Source organism: Budorcas taxicolor, chromosome 11 (assembly GCF_023091745.1).
Source record: "Budorcas taxicolor isolate Tak-1 chromosome 11, Takin1.1, whole genome shotgun sequence".
Lineage (NCBI taxonomy): Eukaryota > Metazoa > Chordata > Mammalia > Artiodactyla > Bovidae > Budorcas > Budorcas taxicolor.
This window is the reverse complement of record NC_068920.1, coordinates 136,885,017-136,896,773: the sequence shown is the minus strand read 5'-3', so window position 1 is coordinate 136,896,773 and position 11,757 is coordinate 136,885,017.

Below are 11,757 nucleotides of genomic sequence, written 5' to 3'. Positions count from 1 at the left end.
ATATTTTGGAGTCTATATTTAAGTGGTACTGTATGATATTTGTCTTTCTCTGACTTAACTCCACTTAGTATGATAATCGCTAGGTCCACCCATGTTGCTGGAATGGCATTATTCATTCTTTTTGTGGCTAATATTCCATTGTATATATGTGACACACCTTCTTTATAGATTCATCTGTTGATGGATGTTTATATTGCTTCCATTCTTGGCTATTATAAATAGTGCTGTTATGAACACTGAGGTGCATGTATCTTTTTGAATTAAAATTTTCTCCAGATATATGCCCAGGAGTGGAACTGCTGAATTGTACAGTACCCCTATTTTTAGTTTTTGAAGAAACCTTGATACTGTGTTTTTCATAGTGGCTGTATGGAATTACATTCCCACCAATAGTGTAGGAGGGTTCCCTTTTCTCCATACCTTCTCCAGCATTTATTATTTGTAGACTTTTTAGTGATGGCCATTCTGATTGGTGTGAGGTAGTGAAGTGAAGTGAAGTGAAGTGATTCAGTCGTGTCCGACTCTTTGCGACCCCATGGACTGTAGCCTACTGGGCTCCTCTGTCCATGGGATTTTCCAGGCAAGAGTACTGGAGTGGGTTGCCATTTCCTTCTCCAGCTCACAGAGATGTTAGGTGACTTGATTTCAAAGTCTGAAAGCTACTAAGTGAAAGAGGCAAAAGTTAAACCCAAATCCGTATATAAATCTTTATGACTTATTTCTTTAATTTTGATTTGCAGTTCTCCAGTAGTGAGATGGCTGGATGGCATCACTGACTCGATGGATGTGAGTCTGAGTGAACTCCGGGAGTTGGTGATGGACAGGGAGGCCTGGCGTGCTGTGATTCATGGGGTCGCAAAGAGTCGGACACGACTGAGCGACTGAACTGAACTGAACTGAATAGTTAGTAATACTGAGCATGTTTACATGTGCCTGTTGGAACATATCTTCTTTGGAGAAATGTCTGTTTAGGTCTTCTCATTTTGTGACTCTGTTGTTTGTTTGTTTTTTAGTTGAGCTGTATGAGCTGTGTGTGCATTTGAAAATTAAACCCTTGTCAGTTGCATCATTTGCAAATATTTTCTCCAAGTCCATAGGTTGTCTTTTGCTTATGGTTTCTAAGCATAAGCTTGAGCAAAAGCTTATAAGTTTGATTAGATCCCATTTGTATATTTTTGCTTTTATTTCTATTTTCTTGGGAAAATGACCTAAGAAAATGTCTGTATGGTTTATATCAGAGAATGTTCTGCCTATGTTCTCTCCTAGTAGCTTTATGATGTCACATCTTTCATGTAAGTCTTAAAGCCATTTTGAGTTTATTTTTGTATACTGTGTGACGGACAGTTCTAACTTCTTTGGTTTACTTGTGGGCTGTCCAGGTTTCCCAATGCCACTTGCTGAAGAAGCTCTTTTTTCTCCGTTGTGTATTCTTGACTGTGTTGTCAAAGATTAATTGATCTCAGGTGTATGGGTTTATTTCTGGGCTCTCTTATTGTGTGCCATTAATCCATATGTCTATTTTTGTGTCAATGCCATGCTATTTTGATTATTGTAGCTTAGTATTATTGTCTGAAGTCCGGGAAGTTTATCTTTCCAGCTTAATTCTTTTTCCTTAGGATTGTTGGGTGTATTTTGAAAGTCAATATTTTACAACTGTTGTTTTAATTCCTGTGTTGATTTCTTCAGTTCAGTTCAGTTGCTCACTTGTGTCTGACTCTTTGTGACCCCATGGACTTCAGCAGACTGGTCAAAAACCGTGATCACAGGAAACTAACCAAACTGGTCACGTGGAACACAGCCTTCTCTAACTCAATGAAACTGTGAGCCATGCCATGTAGGGCCACCCAAGACGGATGGATCATGGTAGAGAGTTCTGACAAAATGTGGTCCACTGGAGAAGAGAATGGAAAACCACTTCAGTATTCTTGCCTTGAGAACCCCATGAACTGTACGAAAAGGCAAAAAGATAGGACACTGAAAGATGTTGTTTCCTTAGTATACGTTATTAGTTATTCACTTAGCGATTGTTCTTAGAATTACAATATGTATTTTGAACATATCTCAGTCTTCTTTAAAATAATATTTAATTGAAAGTGAAAGTGTTAGTTGCTCACTAATGTCTGACTCTTTGCAACCACATGGACTGTAGCCCACCAAGCTCCTTTGTCCATGGGATTCTCCAGGCAAGAATACTTGAGTGGGTTGCCACTCGTTTCTTCAGGGGATCTTCCGGACCCAGAGATCTAACCCAGATCTCCTGCATTGCAGGCAGATTCTTTATCATCTGACCATCAGGGAAGCCCAATACTAACTTAATTGCAGTAAAATACAGAATATCTGTGCCAATATAGTTTCTTTCATTCCTTTTTTTTGTGCTAATATTTCTATGTTGTTATATAACAAAAATATGTATTATCATATAAACATAAAAAGTTTTATTTTTTGCTCTTATTCAATCTTTTGTCTTTGAAAAATTTAAGAGAAAAAAATGATAAAATATACATTTATAGAAACATTTACTATTTCCAGTGCTCTTCATTTCTTCTTTTGGATTTGAGCTATGCTCTGGTGTCACTTCCCTTCAGCTTGAAAGACTTGCTTTTGTATTTTTGGTGACTTTAAGTCTGCTAGAAATGAATTTTCTGTCAGTCATGGTACGTCTGTGAATATATGTATTTCAGCTTTATATTTGAATGATAATTTTGCTGCATATAGAACATGTGCTTGATATACAGGCCTACTTCATTTTATTGGACTTTACTTCAGAACATTTTGAAGAGACTGTGCTTTTTACGGAAATAAGGTTTGTGGCAACCCTGTATTGAGAACGTCTATTGACACTTCTTTCCCAGCAACATTTTCTCACTTAATGTCTCTGTGTTCTATTTTGGTAATTCTCACAGTATTTCACATGTTTTCATTATTATTACATTTGTTATAGTGATCTCTGATGTTGCTTTTATAATTGTTTTGGGAGCTATGAACCATACCAACATAAGATGGTGAACATAATCAGTAAATATTTTTTGTTACTGACTGCTCCACTGACCAGACACTTGTTTCCCCGTCTTGCTGCCTCTCCTCAGGCCTCTGTGTTGAGGCACAACATTGTTGAAATTAGGTCATTTAATAACCTTATGGTGGCCTTTAAGTGTTCAAATGAAAAGAAGAGGTATATGTCTCTCACTTTAAGTCAAAATCTTGAAATGATTAAACTTAGGAAAGAATGTCTAAAAGCCAAGATAGGCAAAAGGTATGACTTTTGCCAAACAGGGAAGGTATGACTGAAGAGGAAAAATTCTTATGGGAAATTGAAAGTACTATTCCAATGAATACACAAATGATAAGAAAAAGACTTATTGCTGATATGGAGAAAATGTTAATGGTCTGGATAGAAGATCAAACTAACCACAAAATTCCCTTAAGCTAAAGCCTAATTCAGAGCAAGGCACTAACTGTTTTCAGTTCTATGATGGCTGAAAGAGATGAGGAACCTGCAGAAGAAAAGTTTGAAAGTAGCAGAGCTTGGCTCATGAGGTTTAAGGAAAGAAGCTGTCTTGATAACATAAAATGTAAGGTGAAGCATCAAGTGCTGATGTAGGAGCTGCAACATGTTGTCCAGAAGATCTAGCTAACATAATGAATGAAAGCAGCCCTACTAAACAGCAGATTTTCATTGTAAATGAAACAACCTTATGGTGGAAGAAGATACCATCTAGAGCTGTCACAGCAAGAGAGAAGTCAGTGCTTGACTCCAAAGCTTCAGCCCCTGACTCTCTTACTGGGGGCTGATGCAGCTGGTGACTTTAATCAAAACCAGTTCTGATTTAGTATTCTGAATTTTCTAGTGCCCTTAAGAGTTATGCTAAATCTAACTCTGCTTGTGGTCTATAAGTGGAACAACAAAACTTAGATGACAGCACATCTGTTTACAGTATGGTTTACTGAATATTCTAAGCTCGCTGTCGAGACCTATTGCCAACAAAAGAAGGTTCCTTTTGGAATATTACTGTTGATTGACATTGCACCTGGTCACCCAAGAGCTCTGATGGAGTTGTAAGAGATTGATGTCGTTTTCATGCTTGCTAACACTTCTATTCTGTAGCCCATGGATCAAGGAGTAATTTCAACTTTCAGGTCTTATTATTAAGGAAATGCATTTTACAAAGCTATACCTGTCATATATTGTGGTTCCTCTCATGAATCTGGGCTAAGTAAATTGAAAACTTTCTGGAAAGGATTCATCATTTTATATGCTAAGAACATTTTTTATTCATGGCAAGAGGTCAGAATGTAAACATTATCAAGAATATGGAAGAAGTTTCCAGCTCTTGTTGGTGACTTTAAGGGGTTCAAAACTCAGTGGAGAAAACAACTGCATGAATAGTGAAAATAACAAAAAAACTAGAGTTAGAATTGAAGCCTGAAAATGTGACTGGATTGCTACAATCTCATGATAAAACTTGAATGAGTAAGGAGTTGCATCTTATGGATGAATATAGAAAGTCTTTTCTGGAGATGGACTCTATTCCAAGTGAAGATGCTGTGAACATTGTTGAAATGATAACAAAGGATGTAGAATATTATATAAACTTAGTTGATAAAACAGTGGCAGGGTTTGAGATGATTGAATCCAATTTTGAAAGAATTTCTACTGTGTGTAAAAGGCAATCAAGCAGTATTATATGCTATAGAGAAATAGTTTGTGAAAAGAAGAGCCAGTTGATGTGGCAAACTTCAATTTTGTCTCATTTTAAGAAATTGCCACAGCCATCTTAACCTTCAGCAACCACTACCCTGACGAGTCAACAGTGTTCAATATGGAGGTAAGACACTCCATTAGCAAAAAAAGATGACGTGCTGATGATTCAGATAATGGTTAACATTTTTAGAAATAAAGTATTTTTTAATTAAGGTATGTAAATTTTGGGACATAATGCTATTACACGCTTAATACACTATACTATAGGGTGACATAACCTTTATTGACTATGCCAAAGCCTTTGACTGGGTAGATCACAATAAACTGTGGAAAATTCTGAGACAGATGGGAATACCAGACCACCTGACCTGCCTCTTGAGAAATCTATATGCAGGTCAGGAAGCAACGGTTAGAACTGGACATGGAACAACAGACTGGTTCCAAATAGGAAAAGGAGTACGTCAAGGTTGTATATTGTCACCCTGCTTATTTAACTTCTATGCAGAGTACATCATGAGAAACACTGGGCTGGAAGAAGCACAAGCTAGAATCAAGATTGCCTGGAGAAATATCAAAACCTCAGATATGCAGATGACACCACCCTTATGACAGAAAGTGAAGAGGAGCTAAAAAGCCTCTTGATGAAAGTGAAAGAGGAGAGTGAAAAAGTTGGCTTAAAGCTCAACATTCAGAAAACGAAGATCATGGCATCTGGGCCCATCACTTCATGAGAAATAGATGCGGAAACAGTGGAAACAGTGTCAGACTTTATTTTGGGGGGCTCCAAAATCACTGCAGATGGTGACTGCAGCGATGAAATTAAAAGATGCTTACTCCTTGGAAGGAAAGTTATGACCAACCTAGGTAGCATATTGAAAAGCAGAGACATTACTTTGCCAACAAAGGTCCGTCTAGTCAAGGCTATGGTTTTTCCAGTGGTCATGTATGGATGTGAGAGTTGGACTGTGAAGAAAGCTGAGCCCTGAAGAATTGATGCTTTTGAGCTGTGGTGTTGGAGAAGACTCTTGAGAGTCCCTTGGATTGTAAGGAGATCCAACCAGTCCATTCTAAAGAGATCAGTCCTGGGTGTTCATTGGAAGGACTGATGTTGAAGCTGAAACTCCAATACTTTGGCCACCTCATGCGAAGAGTTGACTCACTGGAAAAGACTTTGATGCTGGGAGGGATTGGGGGCAGGAGGAGAAGGGTATGACAGAGGATGAAATGGCTGGATGGCATTACTGACTCGATGGACATGAGTTTGATTGAACTCTGGGAGTTGGTGATGGACAGGGAGGCCTGGTGTGCTGTGATTCATGGGGTCACAAAGAGTCGGACACGACTGAGCGACTGAACTGAACTGAACCTTTATGTGCCCTGGGGGGGAAAAAAAAACTGTAACTTGCTTTTTTGTGATATTGACTATATTGCTTTATTCGCAAACAAAACTTGAAGTATAGCTAAGGTATGTCTAGCATTCTTTTTGTTTTTAGCCTTTTGAATGTGTCATTTTAATGTCTTCTGAACCCCATTGTTTTGGAGGAGAAATCCACTGTTTATCCTTTATGTTCTGTATGTGGTGAGTTGTTTATCTTTTGCTGCTTTCAAGATTTCTCTTTTTCCTTGTCTTTCAGTCATTTGAATATGGCATGTCTAGGCATGACTCTTGTGTCTATCCTACTTGAGTTTTGTTGAGCTTCTCAGATTTGTAGAGTAATAATTTTCATTAAATTTAGGATATTTTTGTTATTATTGAATCACTTTTTTAACCCCTTCTACTCTTTGTGCTTATTCTGTGACTCTCATTGTACATCTGTTGGTTTGCTTCCTATTGTTCCATATATCTGAGACTGCTCATTTTTCATCATTTTGTACTCAGTTCTTCAGATTAGTTTCTAGTGCTCTGTGTTTAGGCTTAGGGATTCTTACTTATGCCATATCAAATATAGTTTTATGTTCCTTTAGTAAATTTTGAAATTTGAGATATTGTTTCAATTCTAGAATTTTAATTTTTTAATAATTTCTATTTTTTGTTGTTGAGATACTCCATTTGTTAACATTGATTTGTTAATATTTTTCTTTAATTCTTTAAACATGACTTCCTGTTGTTCTCTGAACAAATTTATCACAGTTACTTGAACAACTTTTTCTGCTACCTTCAGAATCAGGGAACACTCAGAAACATTATGTATTAGAAGTTTTTGCTTTTACTTTTAGTTCTTAAATATGGATCATACTTTCTTTTTCTCTGCACATGTTTTGTTTAATACTAGACATTTTAGATACCATATCATCATGACTCTAGTAATTCTGATCTAGCCTTCTCCTTGAGGATTGTTATTTTTACTTACTTTTATGTTAATAAATGGACTTCTCTGGTGGCTCAGATGGTAAAGAATCTGCCTGCAATGCAGGAGACCTGGCTTTGATTCCTGGGTTGGGAAGATCCCCTGGAGACAGGAATGGCAACCCACTCCATTATTCTTGCCTGGAGAATCGCCAGATTCTTGCCTGGAGATGGCCAGAAGAGCCTGGTAGTCTACAGTCCATGGGGTCACAAAGAGTCAGACATGGCTAGACAACTAACACTTTTACTTTCATGTTAATAAATATAACTTCTTTGGACAAAATCTGTGAAACCTTTCTCCTGTGCAATGTATAGTCATTGACATCTCTGATCAGTTTTATTTTTCCATTTTTTAGTTTTAAGATTGCAAAATGTTGGACTGTGTCTTCAGAGACAGATATTCTAAGAGATTGTGCTCAAATATCTCAAACCCATGTCTTCCTTTTTTTTTTTTTTTTTTGTTTGCTGATGAGTCTTTGTGTCAACCACATTCATAGCTTAGACTGACTTCAACTCTCTGCTTTAATTTTATGATAGTTTCTCTCATGTCTCCTCTGTTCGTGCATTGAGGTTCCATCAGCTAGGGAAATTCTAGTGGCTTGCACCCACTCTAGTGTACGTGCACACAGTCTTGGGTCTTTCCAGGAGATGCGGAGAAATTATGGAGCTTCACATAACCACCTAATCTTCTAGAAATCTCTGTTAATACCTGCAGCTAGTTTGTGAGTCCATAGCAGCAACACTCCAAGTCAAGTGATTACCCACACCCCTTGCAGTGTCAGTATGGCTACTGCTTTTCATGGCCTTCTCTACCCTGGTTGACTATCACACTGGGCAACCAGGAATAGGATCAGTCCTAGGGAAGAACATCACAAATTCCTATTGTTCCCAATTGTAGTTTGATCATTTTAATAAATAAATATTTCTGTTTTCCTATGCTTTTGATCAATTTCCAGAGTGCTAAAGTTTTTTTTTTTTTTTTTTGACAGTTTTTTACATCTTCATAGTTGCTTACTGGGAAGACTTGTTGACCTCACTTCATCACAGTGGAATTTTATAGATTTTTGTTTTCTTAGTACCTAACATAATTTCTAGCTTGTAGCGAACTCTTAAACTTTATTGAATTAATGAATTAACTGAAAAAATAGGGAAAGGAGAGTTATCTCATGCAGCTCAGAGATTCCCAAATGTAAGTCAATGGCTTTGGTGTGTTTCTTTTAAGAGTATACAAGAGACATAATCTGGAGATAATTGGTCTTCAACTGAGAATGATTGACTAACAAGACTTAGGGTCCCTGGAGATAAAGTGGAATAAGTTGTATATACATGCCAGTTTCTGACACTTTCTAGACACATCTATAGACCTCATGTTGCTTAGGACAGACTCCAGCTGTTATTCAAAGTAAGGGGATTGTGGTAAATGATTTAGGCAGCATTTCCATTTTGACTTCAGCTCTCAGTATTAGATGTTGGTTGGAGAAGGATTACTAATTCAGAATGTTTACTGCATACCCAAATCTCTTATTTTCAGGAACTCAAACCCAGCCAGACCACTTTAATATCATTATGCTATGTCTCTGAACAAGAAAGAATACTGAAGTAAACAACTGTCCTCATAAAAGGTTAAATAGATGAAATAAAATGGCTACACTTGGATTTAGCTTACCCATAATGACAGTTTAAGTTTTATGGACTTTTTTTTTTCTGTAGCAAAAATGCTTAAGATTTGCAGGAAGGCATGGAACAGAAGCTGAGTTACCAGTTTTAGAAGCTGTCGCTAAAATTGTCTGCATAGCCATTTAACCATAGTTTTCCTTCCCACATTTCAAGCTTTAGCAAGAACATAAAATCCAAGCACTGTCAGTGGTTAATTTATACCACCATATGGCACGTTCTGCTCTCCTTCCAAACTCTTCAAACCTTTGGTGTTAGTTAGACTCCAGATATCTCTCTCTGTACTTAAAACCATCTATGCACACACATTCATACACACTACAGGTGGTCACATACACATTTCCATTGACTGCTGCATTTGTTTTTTCCCTCAAGGATAGGTGTTCTTATGTAAAATCCCTTCACGTACAAGTCTTACCCCTGCAGAGCCAATTGGTGGAGCTGGCCCAAGACTCACCACCAGAGTTGACTGAGACAGTCATCAGCTCTATAAATTTGGATGCCAAAATTTATAGTATATTGATAGCGTCTCTACTGCTAGACTTCCTGAGAGAAATACTGGACAAATAGTCATTCATGTTGTGGCTGACTGTCTTGAGCTAAACTGTTCCAGTCAGACAATAGAATTAAATTGAGTAGAGTATCTATTCATTATCCATCTAATGCGACAACCAATGCAAATAATGTATGCATATTTAGATTAACTAAAATAACATGGGGAAAGAAACCTCATAGATTTAAATAAGGTGGAGAAAATGCCTTGATATCCAACAGAATATAGAATATAGAACAGAATATAGAATATCCAACAGAATATAGAACAGAATATAGAATATCATTATCCAAATGATATAATGTTATTTTATCATTTGGATAGGCAGGTGACGCTTTTTAGTGGTAAAGAACCCACTTGCTAATTCAGGAGGCATAAGAGATGTGGGTTCAATCCCTGGGTCAAGAAGATTCCTCTGGAAGAGGGCATGACAATCTACTCCAATATTCTTGCCTGGAGAATCCCGTAGACAAAGGGGCCTGGTGGGCTACAGTCTATAGTGTTGTGAAGAATCAGACATGACTACAGAGACTTAGCATGCAGACTACCATTTTAGTGAAAATAAAAGATTTTTTGGTATCATTGGAAGGTACATTTAATAGCCAAAGAGAAGGTTCACATAGATATTATTCTGAGAACTCTACAAGGGATTATAATGGTAAGGCACACCTAAAGTTCCCTTGTTTCTTGCACTTTGGTTTCTGTGTTTATCTTCATCATGACTCTCATCATAGATACCATAATGAATATTTGTGTCTATAAACTCCTTTTATAGACAATGAGCTCCTTTAGAACAGGGACTACTCATCATACATATCATAATACTTTTGTGATAAAATTCATTTTCTGAAAAATGAGCTCCTTTAGGACAGGGACTCTGTTTTATTAGTTTTTGATTCTCTAATTTAGTGGCATATGAAACATAGTAGGCTCTCAAGTGTTTGCTAACTTAATTTACAAAAGGAAGAGGAAGGGAAATGAGACCATGTGCTCATCATAATGATTTCACAATGATGCTCAGACACTTGAAGTGACAGGACACAAAGTTGTACTTTTTAGATAACTGATGAGTGACTTTTACTACAGGGTTTATAATATTTATCACTGGGACTAAATCTATGATTATAGAGTTCACCATATTGCCCTGCTAAGTTGACTGTGCTATTTGGAACCAATTAAAAATTTTGAAAAACTTTGAGAACAAATGCTATGAATATGTATTGTGCATCACTGTTGTTTAGTCGCTAAGTATGTCCGACTCTTTTGCGACCTCATGGACTGTAGCCCACCAGACTCCTCTGTCCATGGGATTTCCCAGGCAATCTAGGGGATTTCTATGGGATCTTCCCAACCCAGAGATTTAACCTAAGTCTCCTGTATTGCAGGTGGATTCTTTCCTGCTGAGGCACCTGAGAAGCCCATGAAAATTTAGACCTAGGTTGGATCCCTGGGTTGGGAAGGTCCCCTGAAGAAGGAAATGTCAACCTACTCCAGTATCCTTGCCTGGGAAATTCTGGACAGAGGAGCATGGCTGGCTACAGTCCGTGGGGTCTCAAGAGTAGAACATGACTCAGAAGTAAATCATCATCACCACCACCACCACCACACACACACACACACACATGTGTGCATGCAAAGATAGACAAGGTAGACAAGATACAGAAAAATGGTTGTCAGTGTGAACAGATTTTAGTTTATATATTCTCTTTAAAACTAAATTCTAATGTAATAAAGAAATATATTCTAATAGAATAAACAGTATAACATCTCTGCAAAGATTCCATGGAAATGCATGTATGGAGCACTTAGATATAGGCATAGTACTTTGTGCTGGGAGTACAAACAAAGATGCTTTCCCATTTCCTGTCTTCAGAGGCCTTAAATACTAATTAGAGACAAGGTAATAAATAAATAAAGGCAACATGCATCACAGGTGCTTTATTTGAAATGTGTTCAAGGCAGTTCTCTAAGAGAAAGTGAAAGTTGCTCAATCATGTCTGACTCTTTGCGACCCCATGGACTATACAGTCCATGGAATTCTTCAGACCAGTATACTGGAGTGGGTAGCCATTCCCTTTTCCAGGGGTTTTCCCAACCCAAGGACCAAATCCAGGTCTTCCACATTACAGGCATATTCTTTATCAGCTGAGCCACCAGGGAAGCCCAAGAATACTGGAGTGAGTAGCCTATCTTTTCTCCAGTGGGTCTTCCTGATCCAGGAATCAAACCAGGACCTCCTGCATTGCAGGCAGATTCTTTGTCAACTGAGCTACCAGGGATGTCCTCTCTAAGAGATGATGTTGTCAGCTGCACAGTGAGTATTGAGATCAAGGAAGGGTTGGCAGAGGAGGCAACCTTTGAGTTCAGTGTTGGAGATAAATAAGGTTAGCCAGGAGATGAGGGGAAAGCAACAGAAAACAGTATGAGTATGGGTATGATAATGTGATGGCCCAGAAGGCTTGTGTGAGTGGGAAAGGCAGC